Source organism: Cannabis sativa, chromosome 9 (assembly GCF_029168945.1).
Source record: "Cannabis sativa cultivar Pink pepper isolate KNU-18-1 chromosome 9, ASM2916894v1, whole genome shotgun sequence".
NCBI lineage: Eukaryota > Viridiplantae > Streptophyta > Magnoliopsida > Rosales > Cannabaceae > Cannabis > Cannabis sativa.
In genome coordinates this window covers 22,594,249-22,608,465 of record NC_083609.1, presented here as the reverse complement: position 1 = coordinate 22,608,465, position 14,217 = coordinate 22,594,249, and positions in this window count along the sequence as shown.

The window sequence follows — 14,217 nt, the reverse complement described above, 5'->3', positions numbered from 1 at the left end:
TGCTGACAAATGTACAACCCCTTTGGCCACGCTCTTTGAAAAAAACTTGGCGAAAATTCATGAACATGCAAGGTACAGGCGCGTCCAACGAAATGGAGCCAATTTGTATAACGTTGGTAGGGGACCTAACAGTGAAAGAGGTTGTAATGTGAACCTAGTTGAAAGAACATGCACCTGCAGCGTGTTTACGTTATTGAAACTCCCCTGCCTTCATGCATGTGTCGCGGCATTGAAAACGAATACAAGTGTGTACACGCTTTGCTCACCTTATTATTCGAAAGAAATGTGGAAGAAGATTTACGATGATACCATCAATCTTGCTGGTCACAAGGATGATTGGGTTCTCCCATAACACATCAAGAATATGAAAGTTGGGGTACCTGTGGAAAAGAAGCCTGTAGGTCGTCCAAGGAAAAGAACCGCTGGAAGAAGACAGGAGAACCGTTTCCCGTCTGGTAATAAAAAAGGATCTGTACCTCGAAACTGCAGCCGCTGTGGCAGTTCAGGCCACAACAGAGCAACATGCAAAGCCCGCATTTGAGGCGTAGTATACTTATTCGTTGTAATAACATGTTTTCTATTTCAGGTTCGAAACTTCTTTAAAATAATGTTGAGGTTGAATATTTTTTGAATATTTTAATTATTTTAGGTTTAATAGTTATTTTTGTATGGGAATATATGTGTATATATATCAATATTTTATATTTGAAACCACGAATAATTATCAAAGTTTGAGCGAATAATTAAATACAAGTAAAACAAAAATTGAAAAGGTTTTACTTCAAAATTTATTATCAAAATAGTTTTTTATTTTTTCCCCAAAAAACTCTTTATTATATAAGAAAATTAGATAGATATGACTTTTAAGCCGACAAAATTTGAAACCACGAAGTATCATCCAAAAGAAGAGAAAGTCTATATATACATAACTGTAATTTTAATTACACAAAATATACAATGTCACCATAATTACACATATAATCAGCCGACATTCTGGTAAAACAAATGAACACACCACCGTTCATGAAACAACTTGATCCGGCCTTGCGTGACATCGGTTAATCCACGTTGCATCATGAGATGCTCCACGTACTCAATGCTATAAACGCCACAATCACCACTAAATGCAACATAAAATATAAAGTTAGTACAATGTAAAACATATTTTAATAATATAGTACTTTTTTATTGCTATGTACCTGATTGTTGCCTTCGGAACTAAGTCGTGAGTGGCTCGACTCTCATGCATTTTTAGAAGCACGGTGATCTCCTTATTAGTTAACGCCATGATCTGGTTATTATGTGGAAAATTCCTGGTTGCATGGATTAGCGAGGGCAACAGTTCTTCCCAAGTCTTCAAGACGGGTGCCATGGCGGACCAATGACAAACGCTGGAATCACAGTCGTACACATTAATTTTCCACAGCTCTATGTCAACTTCAACTATGACCTAGTGCCTTTGGTCGGGAAGAGGCAAAATGAAGTAAATGAACTCATTACCCATCCATCTCGGAAAGAACTGGTTCTGTAATTATGGAGAAAATCGAAACAATTAACAAACCATAATAAACTTATAATCATAGTTCAACATTTAAAATCTTACTAAAACAATACCTTATGAACCCCTCTGCAGTACTCCAGGATATAATCCTCCCACACAAAGTTTCTCCTCGCACCCCTGTGATTCGTCCATGCACTGCTGATCATGGTGGTGACGAATGTAGAGAGACTGATACCCTTCTAAGGAAATGTCAGTGGATAGTCAGCCCGTTGCCTCCTCAGCATATGCATTGCTGCATCTATATGCTGCATATAAAGGTTAGAGAAATCAGTTAGACAACAAAATATATTAATTGCACATTAGTTGTAAAGTAAAGTAAAATTATAAAATACTTTACTTACGTCATCTATAAGCCATTCCTGTAGTATCAGCAGCTTCCAAAAGAATGATGGACCATAATCACCACTTCTCAAATACCGAAGTCGGTGGTTCAGAATGAGTCCACAACACCACTTTCGGAAAGTATCCAACAATTGCTCATCTGGTGGCGCCAGGGGATCAAACGTCGAAGAAGGCCTCTGTTTCTTATTCATCTCCGTGTAGTCACGAAACCATACAGGGGGATTTCTCTTCCTCTTCCGACTCTTAACCCCTGCAGGTTGTGCCTCTATCACCAAAATTTCACCCTGGGACTCGCTGTCATGTACATGGATAACACCTGTATCGATGGGAGTAGCTGGAGCTCCCTCATAAGGATCATACCCGTCAAGGAAGACCTCCTCCTCTTGTAGTGGGGGTGATGCAGCTGGTGATGGGGTAGATGGATCTGCTGGGGCCTCTGGTGCTGAAGCTATCGTTGGCGGATGATTCAACATGGCCAATATATTTTTGAGCTGCTCCATAATTACGTTCTGACCACCCTTCAGCTCGGCATGACAAACGTACATACCCTTCTGGTTAGCCTCGATCCTATCCAATCTTCCCACTAAATCACTGTACTCGGCACCACGAACGCCTGATGAAGATGGTGCACTGGGCTGAGGGTCTGAACCAGTGGCCTGAAAAAATATATACCAAAAAAATACGGTAAGCATACAAATATCACAAAACAAAAACAATAAAACAATCAAGTATACAATCATAAAAAAAAAGTTCCAAAAATTGGTACCTGAGTGTCTGGTACCTGAGTATCTGCCTCAGCCTCTGTGTCATCCACACCATCATCAACCAAGTTTTCCACACCATCGTAAGAGATGGTCCTCACAAATGCCTCATCTTCTGTCCGTGGAAGTAGCCCCTTCACCACTTCAAGATTCTGTTTATGGTTCAAAAAATATCAGAGTAAAACCATTTACCATTTATTACAAGCATTTATGTTAAATAATTACTCTGAACATAAGTGAAAGTCATACCCGTCTAGAAAATAATGCACTGACTTCTTTCTTCCCAATATCACCCTTGCTCATCCAGCTAAGCATCCTGGGAAACCGAATCCCATGATTCGTGCCATACCTCTTCCCTACCTCCAAAATGGCCTCATACGCCCAATATTGTACTGTAGGTGCAAAGCCATATGCTGTGTATTTGCACTCATGTTGAACATCTGAACTCAGATTCTTCTCGTAGTTGGCCTTCTGTTTCAACATGTCTTTTTGAAGCGAGTGCATGAGTCTGGTGAATGAGTGCTTCCCCCAAGGAATCTGGAAGAAGAACTCGAGATCTTTGACATATCTAAGTATGTCAGGCGTAATCAGCGCGTTAGCCTCGCGACCCAGAAGCACTGACTCAACAAACAAGCACAAGCCAAGCTTGTACAAGTCTTCCGGGTTTTGACAGTTTGTGAACCTATCTTGGAGTGCTTCTGTCTTCACACTACTAGACCGGTTGAAATATTTATTGATTAATCAGTCTGACCCTGAGCGAGTAGCCTGCGCAGCCTTCTCCTCTTCTGTTGGCCCCATGGAGAAGTCCATGCCTGTAATGAGTGCAAACTCAAGCACTCCGAATCTTAGCTCCTTCCGACCAATGTAAAACCGCATCTTCAACTCCTCCTGAGCATCAACCTTCATCTTGTGCAGCATCAGCTGGTGAAATAACACCGAGGAGAATGTCCGGGGAACGACATTCCAGAAGTTGCCGAAACGGCTTTCCTTCACCATGTTATTCAAGTTGAACTCCTCAAACCGAGACTTGATTTTCACAAAAGTTCTGGTGCCTCTGTAAGTCACGCGGCCAGTAAAATGCTCGGATGCTGGAATTATGAGTCTCGGAGCCATCAGAAAAAACAAATAACAAATAACAAATCAATATTACTGCCAACAAATTATAAAAATGGTCGACAAAATATCAAATGTCGATATTTTGTCGACATCATCCAACAGCCAACAAAATAAACAACATGTCGACAAAATATCGACAACCTGTCGATATTCTGTCGATAATTTCAATCAGACAACAATTTCACAACATGTCGACAAAATATCGACATCCTGTCGATATTCAGTCGACAATGCAAACTTAAAATCAATATGGTAATATAATCGACAACCTGTCGATATTCTGTCGACAATTTCAATCAGACAGCAATTTCACAACATGTCAACAAAATATCGACATCCTGTCGATATTCAGTCGACAATACAAACTTAAAATCAACATGTTAATATAGATGACAACATATCGACATACGATCGACAAGTTGTCGACAATTTAGGGCAGAAAATAAATTAAACCACCAATCGACGTCCTATCGACATACAAACGATATCCTATCGACATGCAATAACAGCAATACAATTTAAACAGACACCAAATCTTTCGACATCCTATCGATATGTCATCGATAACCCTGTAATAAACATAGATACCATTGAAACACCAACATCTACAACCTAAAGAGCACAAAATCTAAAAAAATTCCACTAATCTCAACAACATGCAATAATTGGCATCCAAATCTATGAAAAATATATTTTTTCTCATAAAAAGCCTTACCTTTGAATGAAATTGGTGGTGGTGGTGACGGGTCCTGCTCGTGGTGGCGGCGACAGTTCTTCCTTCGGTTTCGGTCGACGTTTCGTGGTGGGTTTGGGTGAAATTAGAGAGAGAGACACCTCGGTTTGGGTTTGGATTTGCCTCGTTCGTGGGTTTGGTTCGCTGGTTGTTGGGTTTGTCGGGTTCGTGGTGGAGATGGGTCGACGGAGATGGGTTTGGGGTTTGGGGTTTACAGGTTTGGGGGTTTGGGGTTTAATGGTTCCTGGTTCGTGGTGGAGATGGGTCGACGGAGTGGTTCCTGGTTTGTGAGATCGTGAAGAGGGAAAGTCAGAGAGAGAGAGAGAGAGAGAGAGAGAGAGAGAGAGAGAGAGAGGGAAAGTCAAAGAGAATGAGTGAAATTTTATTTTAGGGGTATTTTAGGAATCTTTTTGAATTAGTGGTATCAATTTGTACAAAAATAAAGGGGTCTAATTTTTGATATAGGGTATTTTATTAGGGGCAAAATATGAAATTTCCCTAATAAAATTGGATTTTGTTATCTAACAAATTTACTTGATAGACAGTTGCCTCATCTTCAAAAGTAAAATTTACATTCAAATGTAAATTTTTTGCTACTTGAATTAAGGAAATAAATAATTGGGAGTAAAATATATTGCTATGTATAAATAATAATTTACTTGATTGACAGTTGCTTTCTTCCATTGTTATAAAATGAAAAATACATTTGAATTTTGTCTTATGGTACTTAGGGACCTTGTGAAGTATTAGAATTGACTTGTGATGCCTTAAAAGTTTACTTGATAGACAGTTATGTAATAACTATTATGCAATTAGCTGTTGGTTGCGTTTTTAAATAAATAAGTTTGCTTTTGTTGTCTGAAAAATTTACTTGATAGAAATGTGTTTTGGAATGTTATCTTTCGCCACTGTTAATGAGATTTGTATTGTTTATTTTTAAACGATTTCGAACGACAAAGAATAATTGTTGTTTAGAAATTTGTTGCTGGTTGCTTTTTCAAAAGTTAAAATAACTTTTGTTGTCTCAGAAATATAAACAATGTTTCCTTAGATGTTTCAAAAGTTCAAAGATATTTGATTGTTGCCTTTTGCCACTGTGTGAGATTTTGTATTGTTTGTCCAAAAAGTTTTGGATTACCAAGGGGCCTACCCGGGGTTGAATAGCCTACACCTCCCTCTTTAAATAAGGTCTTCTTCGGGCCCGACCTTTTCTCCGGCTAAGGAAAGGTCTCTCGAGCCTCGAGGTGACGAACAACTTCGATGGAGATTATCCCAAACGGACACCTGCGATCCCATTTGAAAATCTCCTCTTTTTCGATGGGTGGATGCATTCCTTTGATAGGGAAACCAACTACTTTGAGAGAGACAGACTATTTATTTTCAATCGATCGCGGGTGTCGGTCAGACGGTTGCTTTTTGAAGTTTTAAAATTAACCTTTCATGACTTTGAAATTTACTTGATAGATAGTTTCCTCCTCTTTAAAGAAGCCTTAATTACACTTTCTAAATTTGTTGTTGGTTTCTATTTTAAACAAGTAAGTTGGTTTTTGTTACCTTAGAAATTTACTAGATAGATTGTTGCCTCATACTTACTCTTTTGAAATATGTCTCTGCTTCCCATTTAAAACAATTAAGTTCGTTATTGTTGCCTCAAAAATTCACTTGATCGGCAATTGCCTCTTCTTTAAAGGTTACATAATTACGATCATGTATTGCAATTTACATGTGACGCCTTAAAAGTTTACTTGATAGATGGTTGCCTCTTTTTTAAAGGTTACATAATTGTGATTATGGAATTAGTTGCCGGTTGCCTTTTCAAATAATCAAATTGGCTTTTGTTGTCTAAAAAATTTACTTGATAGACGGTTGCTTCATCTTAAAAAGCAAAATTTACATTCAAATGTAAAGTTTTTGCAAGTTGAATTAAGGAAATAAATAATTTGGAGTAAAATATATTGCTATGTATAAATAATAGTTTACTTGATTGACAGTTGCTTTCTTCCATTGTTACAAAATGAAAAATACTTTGAATTTTGCCTTATGGTACTAAGGGACCTTGTGAAGTATTATAATTGACTTGTGATGCCATAAAAGTTTACTTGATAGACAGTTACATAATAACTATTATGCAATTAGCTGCTGGTTGCCTTTTTAAATAATAAATTGGCTTTTGTTGTCTGAATAATTTACTTGATAGAAATGTGCATTGAAATGTTATCTTTCCCCATTGTTAATGAGGTTTGTATTGTTTATTTTTAAACAATTTTGAACGACAAAGAATAATTGTTGTTTGGAAATTTCTTGTTGGTTGCTTTTTCAAAAGTTAACATTAACTTTTGTTAATGTTTCCTTAGATGTTTTAAAAGTTTAAAGATATTGAATGTTGCCTTTAGCCATTGTGAGATTTTGTATTGTTTGTCCAAACGGTTTTGAATCCACCGACGGTTGCTTTTTGAAGTATTAAAATTAACTTTTCATGACTTTAAAATTTAATTGATAGATAGTTGCCTCCTCTTTAAAGAAGCCATAGGTACTCTTTCAGAATTTGTTGTTTGTTTCTATTTTAAACAATTAATTTGGTTTTTGTTACTATAAAAATTTACTAGATAGACAGTTGCCTCATACTTACTCTTTTAGAATTTGTCGCTGCTTCCCATTTGAAACAATTAAGTTAGTTATTGTTGCCTTAAAAATTTACTTGATCGACAATTGCCTCTTCTTTAAAGGTTACATAATTATGATCAGGTATTGCAATTTACATGTGACGCCTTAAAAGTTTACTTGATGGATGGTTGCCTCTTTTTTAAAAGTTACATAGTTGTGATTGTGGAATTAGCTGCTGGTTGCCTTTTCAAATAATAAAATTGGATTTTGTTATATAAAAAATTTACTTGATAGACGATTGCCTCATCTTTAAAAGTAAAATTTACATTCAAATGTAAATTTTTTGCTAGTTGAATTAAGGAAATAAATAATTGGGAGTAAAATATATTGCTAAGTATAAATAATAGTTTACTTGATTGACAGTTGCTTTCTTCCATTGTTACAAAATGAAAAATACATTTGAATTTTTTCTTATGGTACTTAGGGACCTTGTGAAGTATTAGAATTGACTTGTGATGCCTTAAAAGTTTACTTGATAGACAGTTATATAGTAACTATTATGCAATTAGCTGTTGGTTGCGTTTTTAAATAATAAAATTTGCTTTTGTTGTCTGAAAAACTTACTTGATAAAAATGTGCATTGGAATGTTATCTTTCGCCACTATTAATGAGACTTTTATTGTTTATTTTTAAACAATTTCGAACGACAAAGAATAATTGTTGTTTAGAAATTTGTTGTTGGTTGCTTTTTCAAAAGTTAAAATAACTTTTGTTGTCTCAGAAGTATAAACCATGTTTCTTAGATGTTTCAAAAGTTCAAAGATATTTGATTGTTGCCTTTTGCCACTGTGTGAGATTTTGTATTGTTTGTCCACACAGTTTTGGATTACCGAGGGGCCTACCCGGGATTGAATAGCCTACACCTCCCTCTTTTATTAAGGTCTTCTTCGGGCCTGACCTCCTTTCCGGCTAAGGAAAGGTCTCTCGAGCCTCGAGGTGACGAACAACTTTTATGGAGATTATCCCAAACCGACACCTGCGATCCCATTTGAAAATCTCCTCTTTTTCGACGGGTGGATGCATTCCTTTAATAGGGAAACAAACTACCTTGAGAGAGACAGCCTATTTATTTTCAATCGATCGCGGGTGTCGATGAGACGGTTGCTCTGTGAAGTTTTAAAATTAACCTTTCATGACTTTAAAATTTACTTGATACATAGTTGCCTCCTCTTTAAAGAAGCCTTAATTACTCTTTCTGAATTTGTTGTTAGTTTCTATTTTAAACAAGTAAGTTGGTTTTTGTTACCTTAAAAATTTACTAGATAGACAATTGCCTCCTCTTTAAAGGAAACATACTTACTCTTTTGGAATTTGCCGCTGGTTCCCATTTAAAATAATTAAGTTGGTTATTGTTGCCTTAAAAATTTACTTGATCGGCAATTGCCTCTTCTTTAAAAATAACATAATTACGATCATGTATTGCAATTTACATGTGACGCTTTAAAAGTTTACTTGATAGATGGTTGCCTCTTTTTTAAAGGTTACATAATTGTGATTATGGAATTAGTTGCCGTTTGCCTTTTCAAATAATCAAATTGGCTTTTGTTGTCTAAAAAATTTATTTGATAGACGGTTGCTTCATCTTTAAAAGCAAAATTTACATTCAAATGTAAATTTTTTGCAAGTTGAATTAAGGAAATAAATAATTGGGAGTAAAATATATTGCTATGTATAAATAATAGTTTACTTGATTGACAGTTGCTTTCTCCCATTGTTACAAAATGAAAAATACCTTTGAATTTTGTCTTATGGTACTAAGGGACCTTGTGAAATATTAAAATTGACTTGTGATGCCTTAAAAGTTTATTTGATAGACAGTTACATAATAACTATTATGCAATTAGCTGTTGGTTGCCTTTTTAAATAATAAAATTAGCTTTTGTTGTCAGAAAAATTTACTTAATAGAAATGTGCATTGGAATGTTGTCTTTCGCCACTTTTAATGAGATTTGTATCGTTTATTTTTAAACAATTATGAACGACAAAGAATAATTGTTGTTTGGAAATTTGTTGCTGGTTGCTTTTTCAAAAGTTAAAATTAACTTTTCTTAATGTTTCCTTAGATGTTTCAAAATTTTAAAGATATTTGAATGTTGCCTTTAGCCACTGTGTGAGATTTTTTATTCTTTGTCCAAACGTTTTCGGATCCACCGACGGTTGCTTTTTGAAGTATTAAAATTAACTTTTCATGATTTTAAAATTTACTTGAAAGATAATTGCCTCCTCTTTAAAGAAGCCGTAGTTACTCTTTCAGAATTTGTTGTTGGTTTCTATTTTAAATAATTAAGTTAGTTTTTGTTACCTTAGAAATTTACTAGATAGATTGTTGCCTCATACTTACTCTTTTGAAATATGTCTCTGCTTCCCATTTGAAACAATTAAGTTGGTTATTGTTGCCTTAAAAATTTACTTGATCGACAATTGCCTCTTCTTTAAAGGTTACATAATTACTATCATGTATTGCAATTTACATGTGACGCCTTAAAAGTTTACTTAATATATGGTTGCCTCTTCTTTAAAGGTTACATAATTGTGATTATGGAATTAGCTGCTGGGTTCCTTTTCAAATAATAAAATTGGCTTTTGTTGTCTTAAAAATTTACTTGATAGATTGTTGGCTCATCTTTAAAAGTAAAATTTATATTCAAATGTAAATTTTTTGCTAGTTGAATTAAGGAAATAAATATTTGGGAGTAAAATATATTGCTATGTATAAATAATAGTTTACTTGATTGACAGTTACTTTCTTCCATTGTTACAAAATAAAAAATACCTTTGAATTTTATCTTATGGTACTAAGGAACCTTGTGAAATATTAGAATTGACTTGTGATGCCTTAAAAGTTTACTTGATAGACAATTACATAATAACTATTATGCAATTAACTGCTGGTTGCCTTTTTAAATAATAAAATTGGCTTTTGTTGTTTGAAAAATTTACTTGATAGAAATGTGTATTGGAATGTTAACTTTCGCCACTGCTAATGAGATTTGTATTTTTTTATTTTTAAACAATTTCGAACGACAAAGAATAATTATTGTTTGGAAATTTGTTGCTGGTTGCTTTTTCAAAAGTTAAAATTAACTTTTGTTAATGTTTCCTTAGATGTTCCAAAATTTTAAAGATATTTGAATGTTGCCTTTAGCCACTGTGTGAGAGTTTGTATTGTTTGTCCAAACAGTTTTGGATCCACCGACGGTTGCTTTTTGAAGTATTAAAATTAACTTTTCATGACTTTAAAATTTACTTGAAAGATAATTGCCTCCTCTTTAAAGAAGCCATAGTTACTCTTTCAGAATTTGTTGTCGGTTTCTATTTTAAATAATTAAGTTGGTTTTTGTTACCTTAGAAATTTACTAGATAGATTGTTGCCTCATACTTACTCTTTTGGAATATGTCGTTGCTTCCCATTTGAAACAATTAAGTTGGTTATTGTTGCCTTAAAAATTTACTTGATCGACAATTGCCTCTTCTTTAAAGGTTACATAATTACTATCATGTATTGCAATTTACATGTGACGCCTTAAAAGTTTACTTAATAGATGGTTGCCTCTTCTTTAAAGGTTACATAATTGTGATTATGGAATTAGCTGCTAGGTTCCTTTTCAAATAATAAAATTGGCTTTTGTTTTCTAAAAAATTTACTTGATAGATGGTTGGCTCATCTTTAAAAGTAAAATTTACATTCAAATGTAAATTTTTTGCTAGTTGAATTAAGGAAATAAGTAATTGGGAGTAAAATATATTGCTATATATAAATAATAATAGTTTACTTGATTGACAGTTGCTTTCTTCCATTGTTACAAAAATGAAAAATACCTTTGAATTTTATCTTATGGTACTAAGGGACCTTGTGAAATATTAGAATTGACTTGTGATGCCTTAAAATACTAGAACCTAGATGAACAACTAGGTTCTCGCATAACAAAGAAACTCTCTTATCTCAAATAAGATAAATGTAAAAATGAATAATGGAAGATCTGATTCGAATGGCTGCTCTCTAGGCTCTATTTATAGAACATAGAAACCCTAGAGACAGTCACAAGATCGAATCTACAGCTGTACAAAACTTTCCTAAAATAAACACAATCTGCAGCATCAGAATCGGAAGCTAACGCAGCAAATCTGACCAGAAAAAGGAAACTTGCTATAATCGAGTCTGATCTTCTATTAAGTCTTGATTCCTGCCATAAACAGTTTATATATTCTGATTGTATCAAAACACAATCGAATTCAATAAAGAAAAGGCAACAATCAAAGTTTCCTTTTAAAAACCAACTTTCCATAAGAGAATTGCTTCTCTTACAAGAAGTTTCCATTCAAGAAAAGTTCAGCTGTAAAATGCATCTTTCCTAACATAGAAAAAAGCAATAAAGAACCGAATATACAAGGTAAGAAATCGGTTATGAATGCAATTAAATCTTACCATAAAAGAAAAAATATTTTGGCATCTAACTTGCCAAAAAAAGGACTTTACAATATTTTTGGCTATGACGATGGTAAGAGTTAAAGAAAGTTATTGAGAATTATGGAGATTAGAGCAAAAATAGTATGATGTTTCATTCTTGAAAGATGGGTATTCTAGGAGGATAAATGGAATATTAGAAACAGGTTGTGAACATAATTGATAAAAGTTAAGGAGTACTTTTCTAAAGATGATAATTAAATGTACCATCGGTTAGGTACTTTAATAAGTGTGGAACGAGAGAAATACTAGACACTTATTCACTGGAGTAATACAAGTGAGAAAAGAATATCAATGGACCGAAAAGATCCATTGAACTTATAAAATCATAGAGTGAATTCAAGTTGTATGCTCGCTTCATTGAATACATAGAAAAGTTATGATGATTTAAACCGTAGGATTATCGAATTCCAAATAGGAGGTTTTGTTTTTTCCTCCAAGTATTCCCTATGAAAGAGATACGTAGAGAGGGAAGTTAAACCTTAAATTCATTAGGCTTTTTTACACTGGAGTAAGTAGGCCAAGTAGCCTATTAGCTAGCCTTGACTACTGCATTGTTCGGAATATATAATGTGTTTCATATATCCATGTTGAGAAAATATGTATCAAACTCAACCCATATTCTGCGCTGTGACGATGTTAAGCTTACATAAATTTATTACATGGAAAAACATCTGATCCATGTTTTGGACTAGAAAAAGGAAGTACTATGTAATGAGACAATTCCACTAGTTAAGAAAGTGTTGTAGAAAAACAGCAAGATAGAAACAGTAATTTGAGAGTTAGAATCATAAATATATAGGTAATATTCCGAATTGTTTAAATTAATTTCAAGGACAAAATTTATATAAGGAGGGGATGGTTATAATATCCCGATAAGCCTAATGGTAAATAATTAGAGTTTATATTTATATTATGGGTTAATCAAGTAATAAGTAAGATTATGAGCCTACTAATCTATTTTAACATAAAATTTAAATTTGCTATAAGTGAGTAAATAAGCGTAATTTATAAATTACGGAGATTTATATAACATGCGTGAATGTAATATGAGCTATATGTAGAATAAAAATATTTTCAGGTTCGACGATCTTGAAGACCCGATAAGTGGATAAATAAGCGTAATTTATTAATTACAGAGATTTATTTGAAATATGTGGATATAATATGAGTTATTTGTGAAATAAAAATATTTTCATCTTCGCGACCTTGGAGACTCGATTGGAGGCCAAAAATATTACAACGGTATTAGTTAGAAATATTATGGGATTATTGAGGTGAGTTGATTTTAAAAATACTGAGGTATTTTGGGGTACTCGAAGTTGACCAAATACCCTAAAATTAGAAAATTTTTAGTAGCTAGAAAATAATAAGATAACTATTAATAATAAAGTTTTTATTAATATTATTATTATTCTTATCAGTTTAAAAATATATTATATATATTAAAAACGTATAAGTTAAGTTATATATATGTTAAGTTATAAATTGAAGAACACAAGAATAATAAAACCCTCTCTTATCTTTCGTTCAACGAAACCTTCTCTTTCTCTATCTATTTTCTTCGATTTTTAACTCGAAACCTAACAATCTAAGCTCTGGTAGTACCGGGATAGAAAATCCTTAGAGAAGGAAAGCCTAATGTATGGTCTAATTTCGTTTTAAGCTTAGAACGATTGATTTTATATATTGGTTTTGTGAATTAGAATAGTTATGGAGATTATGAATTTATAGAATTATTTTTTGGTAGCTATGGGACTAGTTTTGATGTTTACGTGTTGAATTTGAGGTGATTTTGAGTTAGAAATCGAGATTGGAACTTTTTAGAGCTTAGTTCGAACGTTAATGACATTTTTCATTTAAGGGCTTGATTTTAATTTCTGTTATGTAAGGACGGTAATATTTATGGTATATATGTGCCTTGTAAAGTTTGGAGTGATATGGATAAGTTTCGGTAGTGTTTCGGTGAATGCAAAATTTGGGATTTTCGTGTTCTACCGTTTTCTAAAATTCTTAGGAGATTAGAAATCGTATTTTTGTCATAACTTTTCACTCAGGTGTCTATTTTAGACGTTCTATCTACAATTTCGAAGCTTGCAACGATATCTACCGTATGGTGTATGTTTTAGAGCCAAAATATAAGTTTTATTTTTGAGTATTTATACCCAAGGATTTGGTAGAAAACCCTAAATTGTCTTACACGAGTGTTAAGCAGTGTTTTGGGATAAATATTTATTGATTTACCGTTATTGTGACATATGGCAGAGATCATCGGGGATATTTCTCAACTTGGGTTAGCCGACATGCATGAATCTGGATCAAAGGTAAGAAAAGTTTAATGTACCACATGGCATGTAAGGTTTTGTAATCGTCGATTGTCTGATTAGACAGTATTATTGTGAATGTGACATACGACTTCACTTGATTAAGTGATATGATATATGGATTTCAGATTGTGAATAATTTTGCCTGATTAGGCAATATGATATATAAGTACACCTGATTAGGTGATATGGTGCCAAGTTATTGTTGGAAATATTTTACCAGGATCTAGATTTACTACCATGTATGTTTC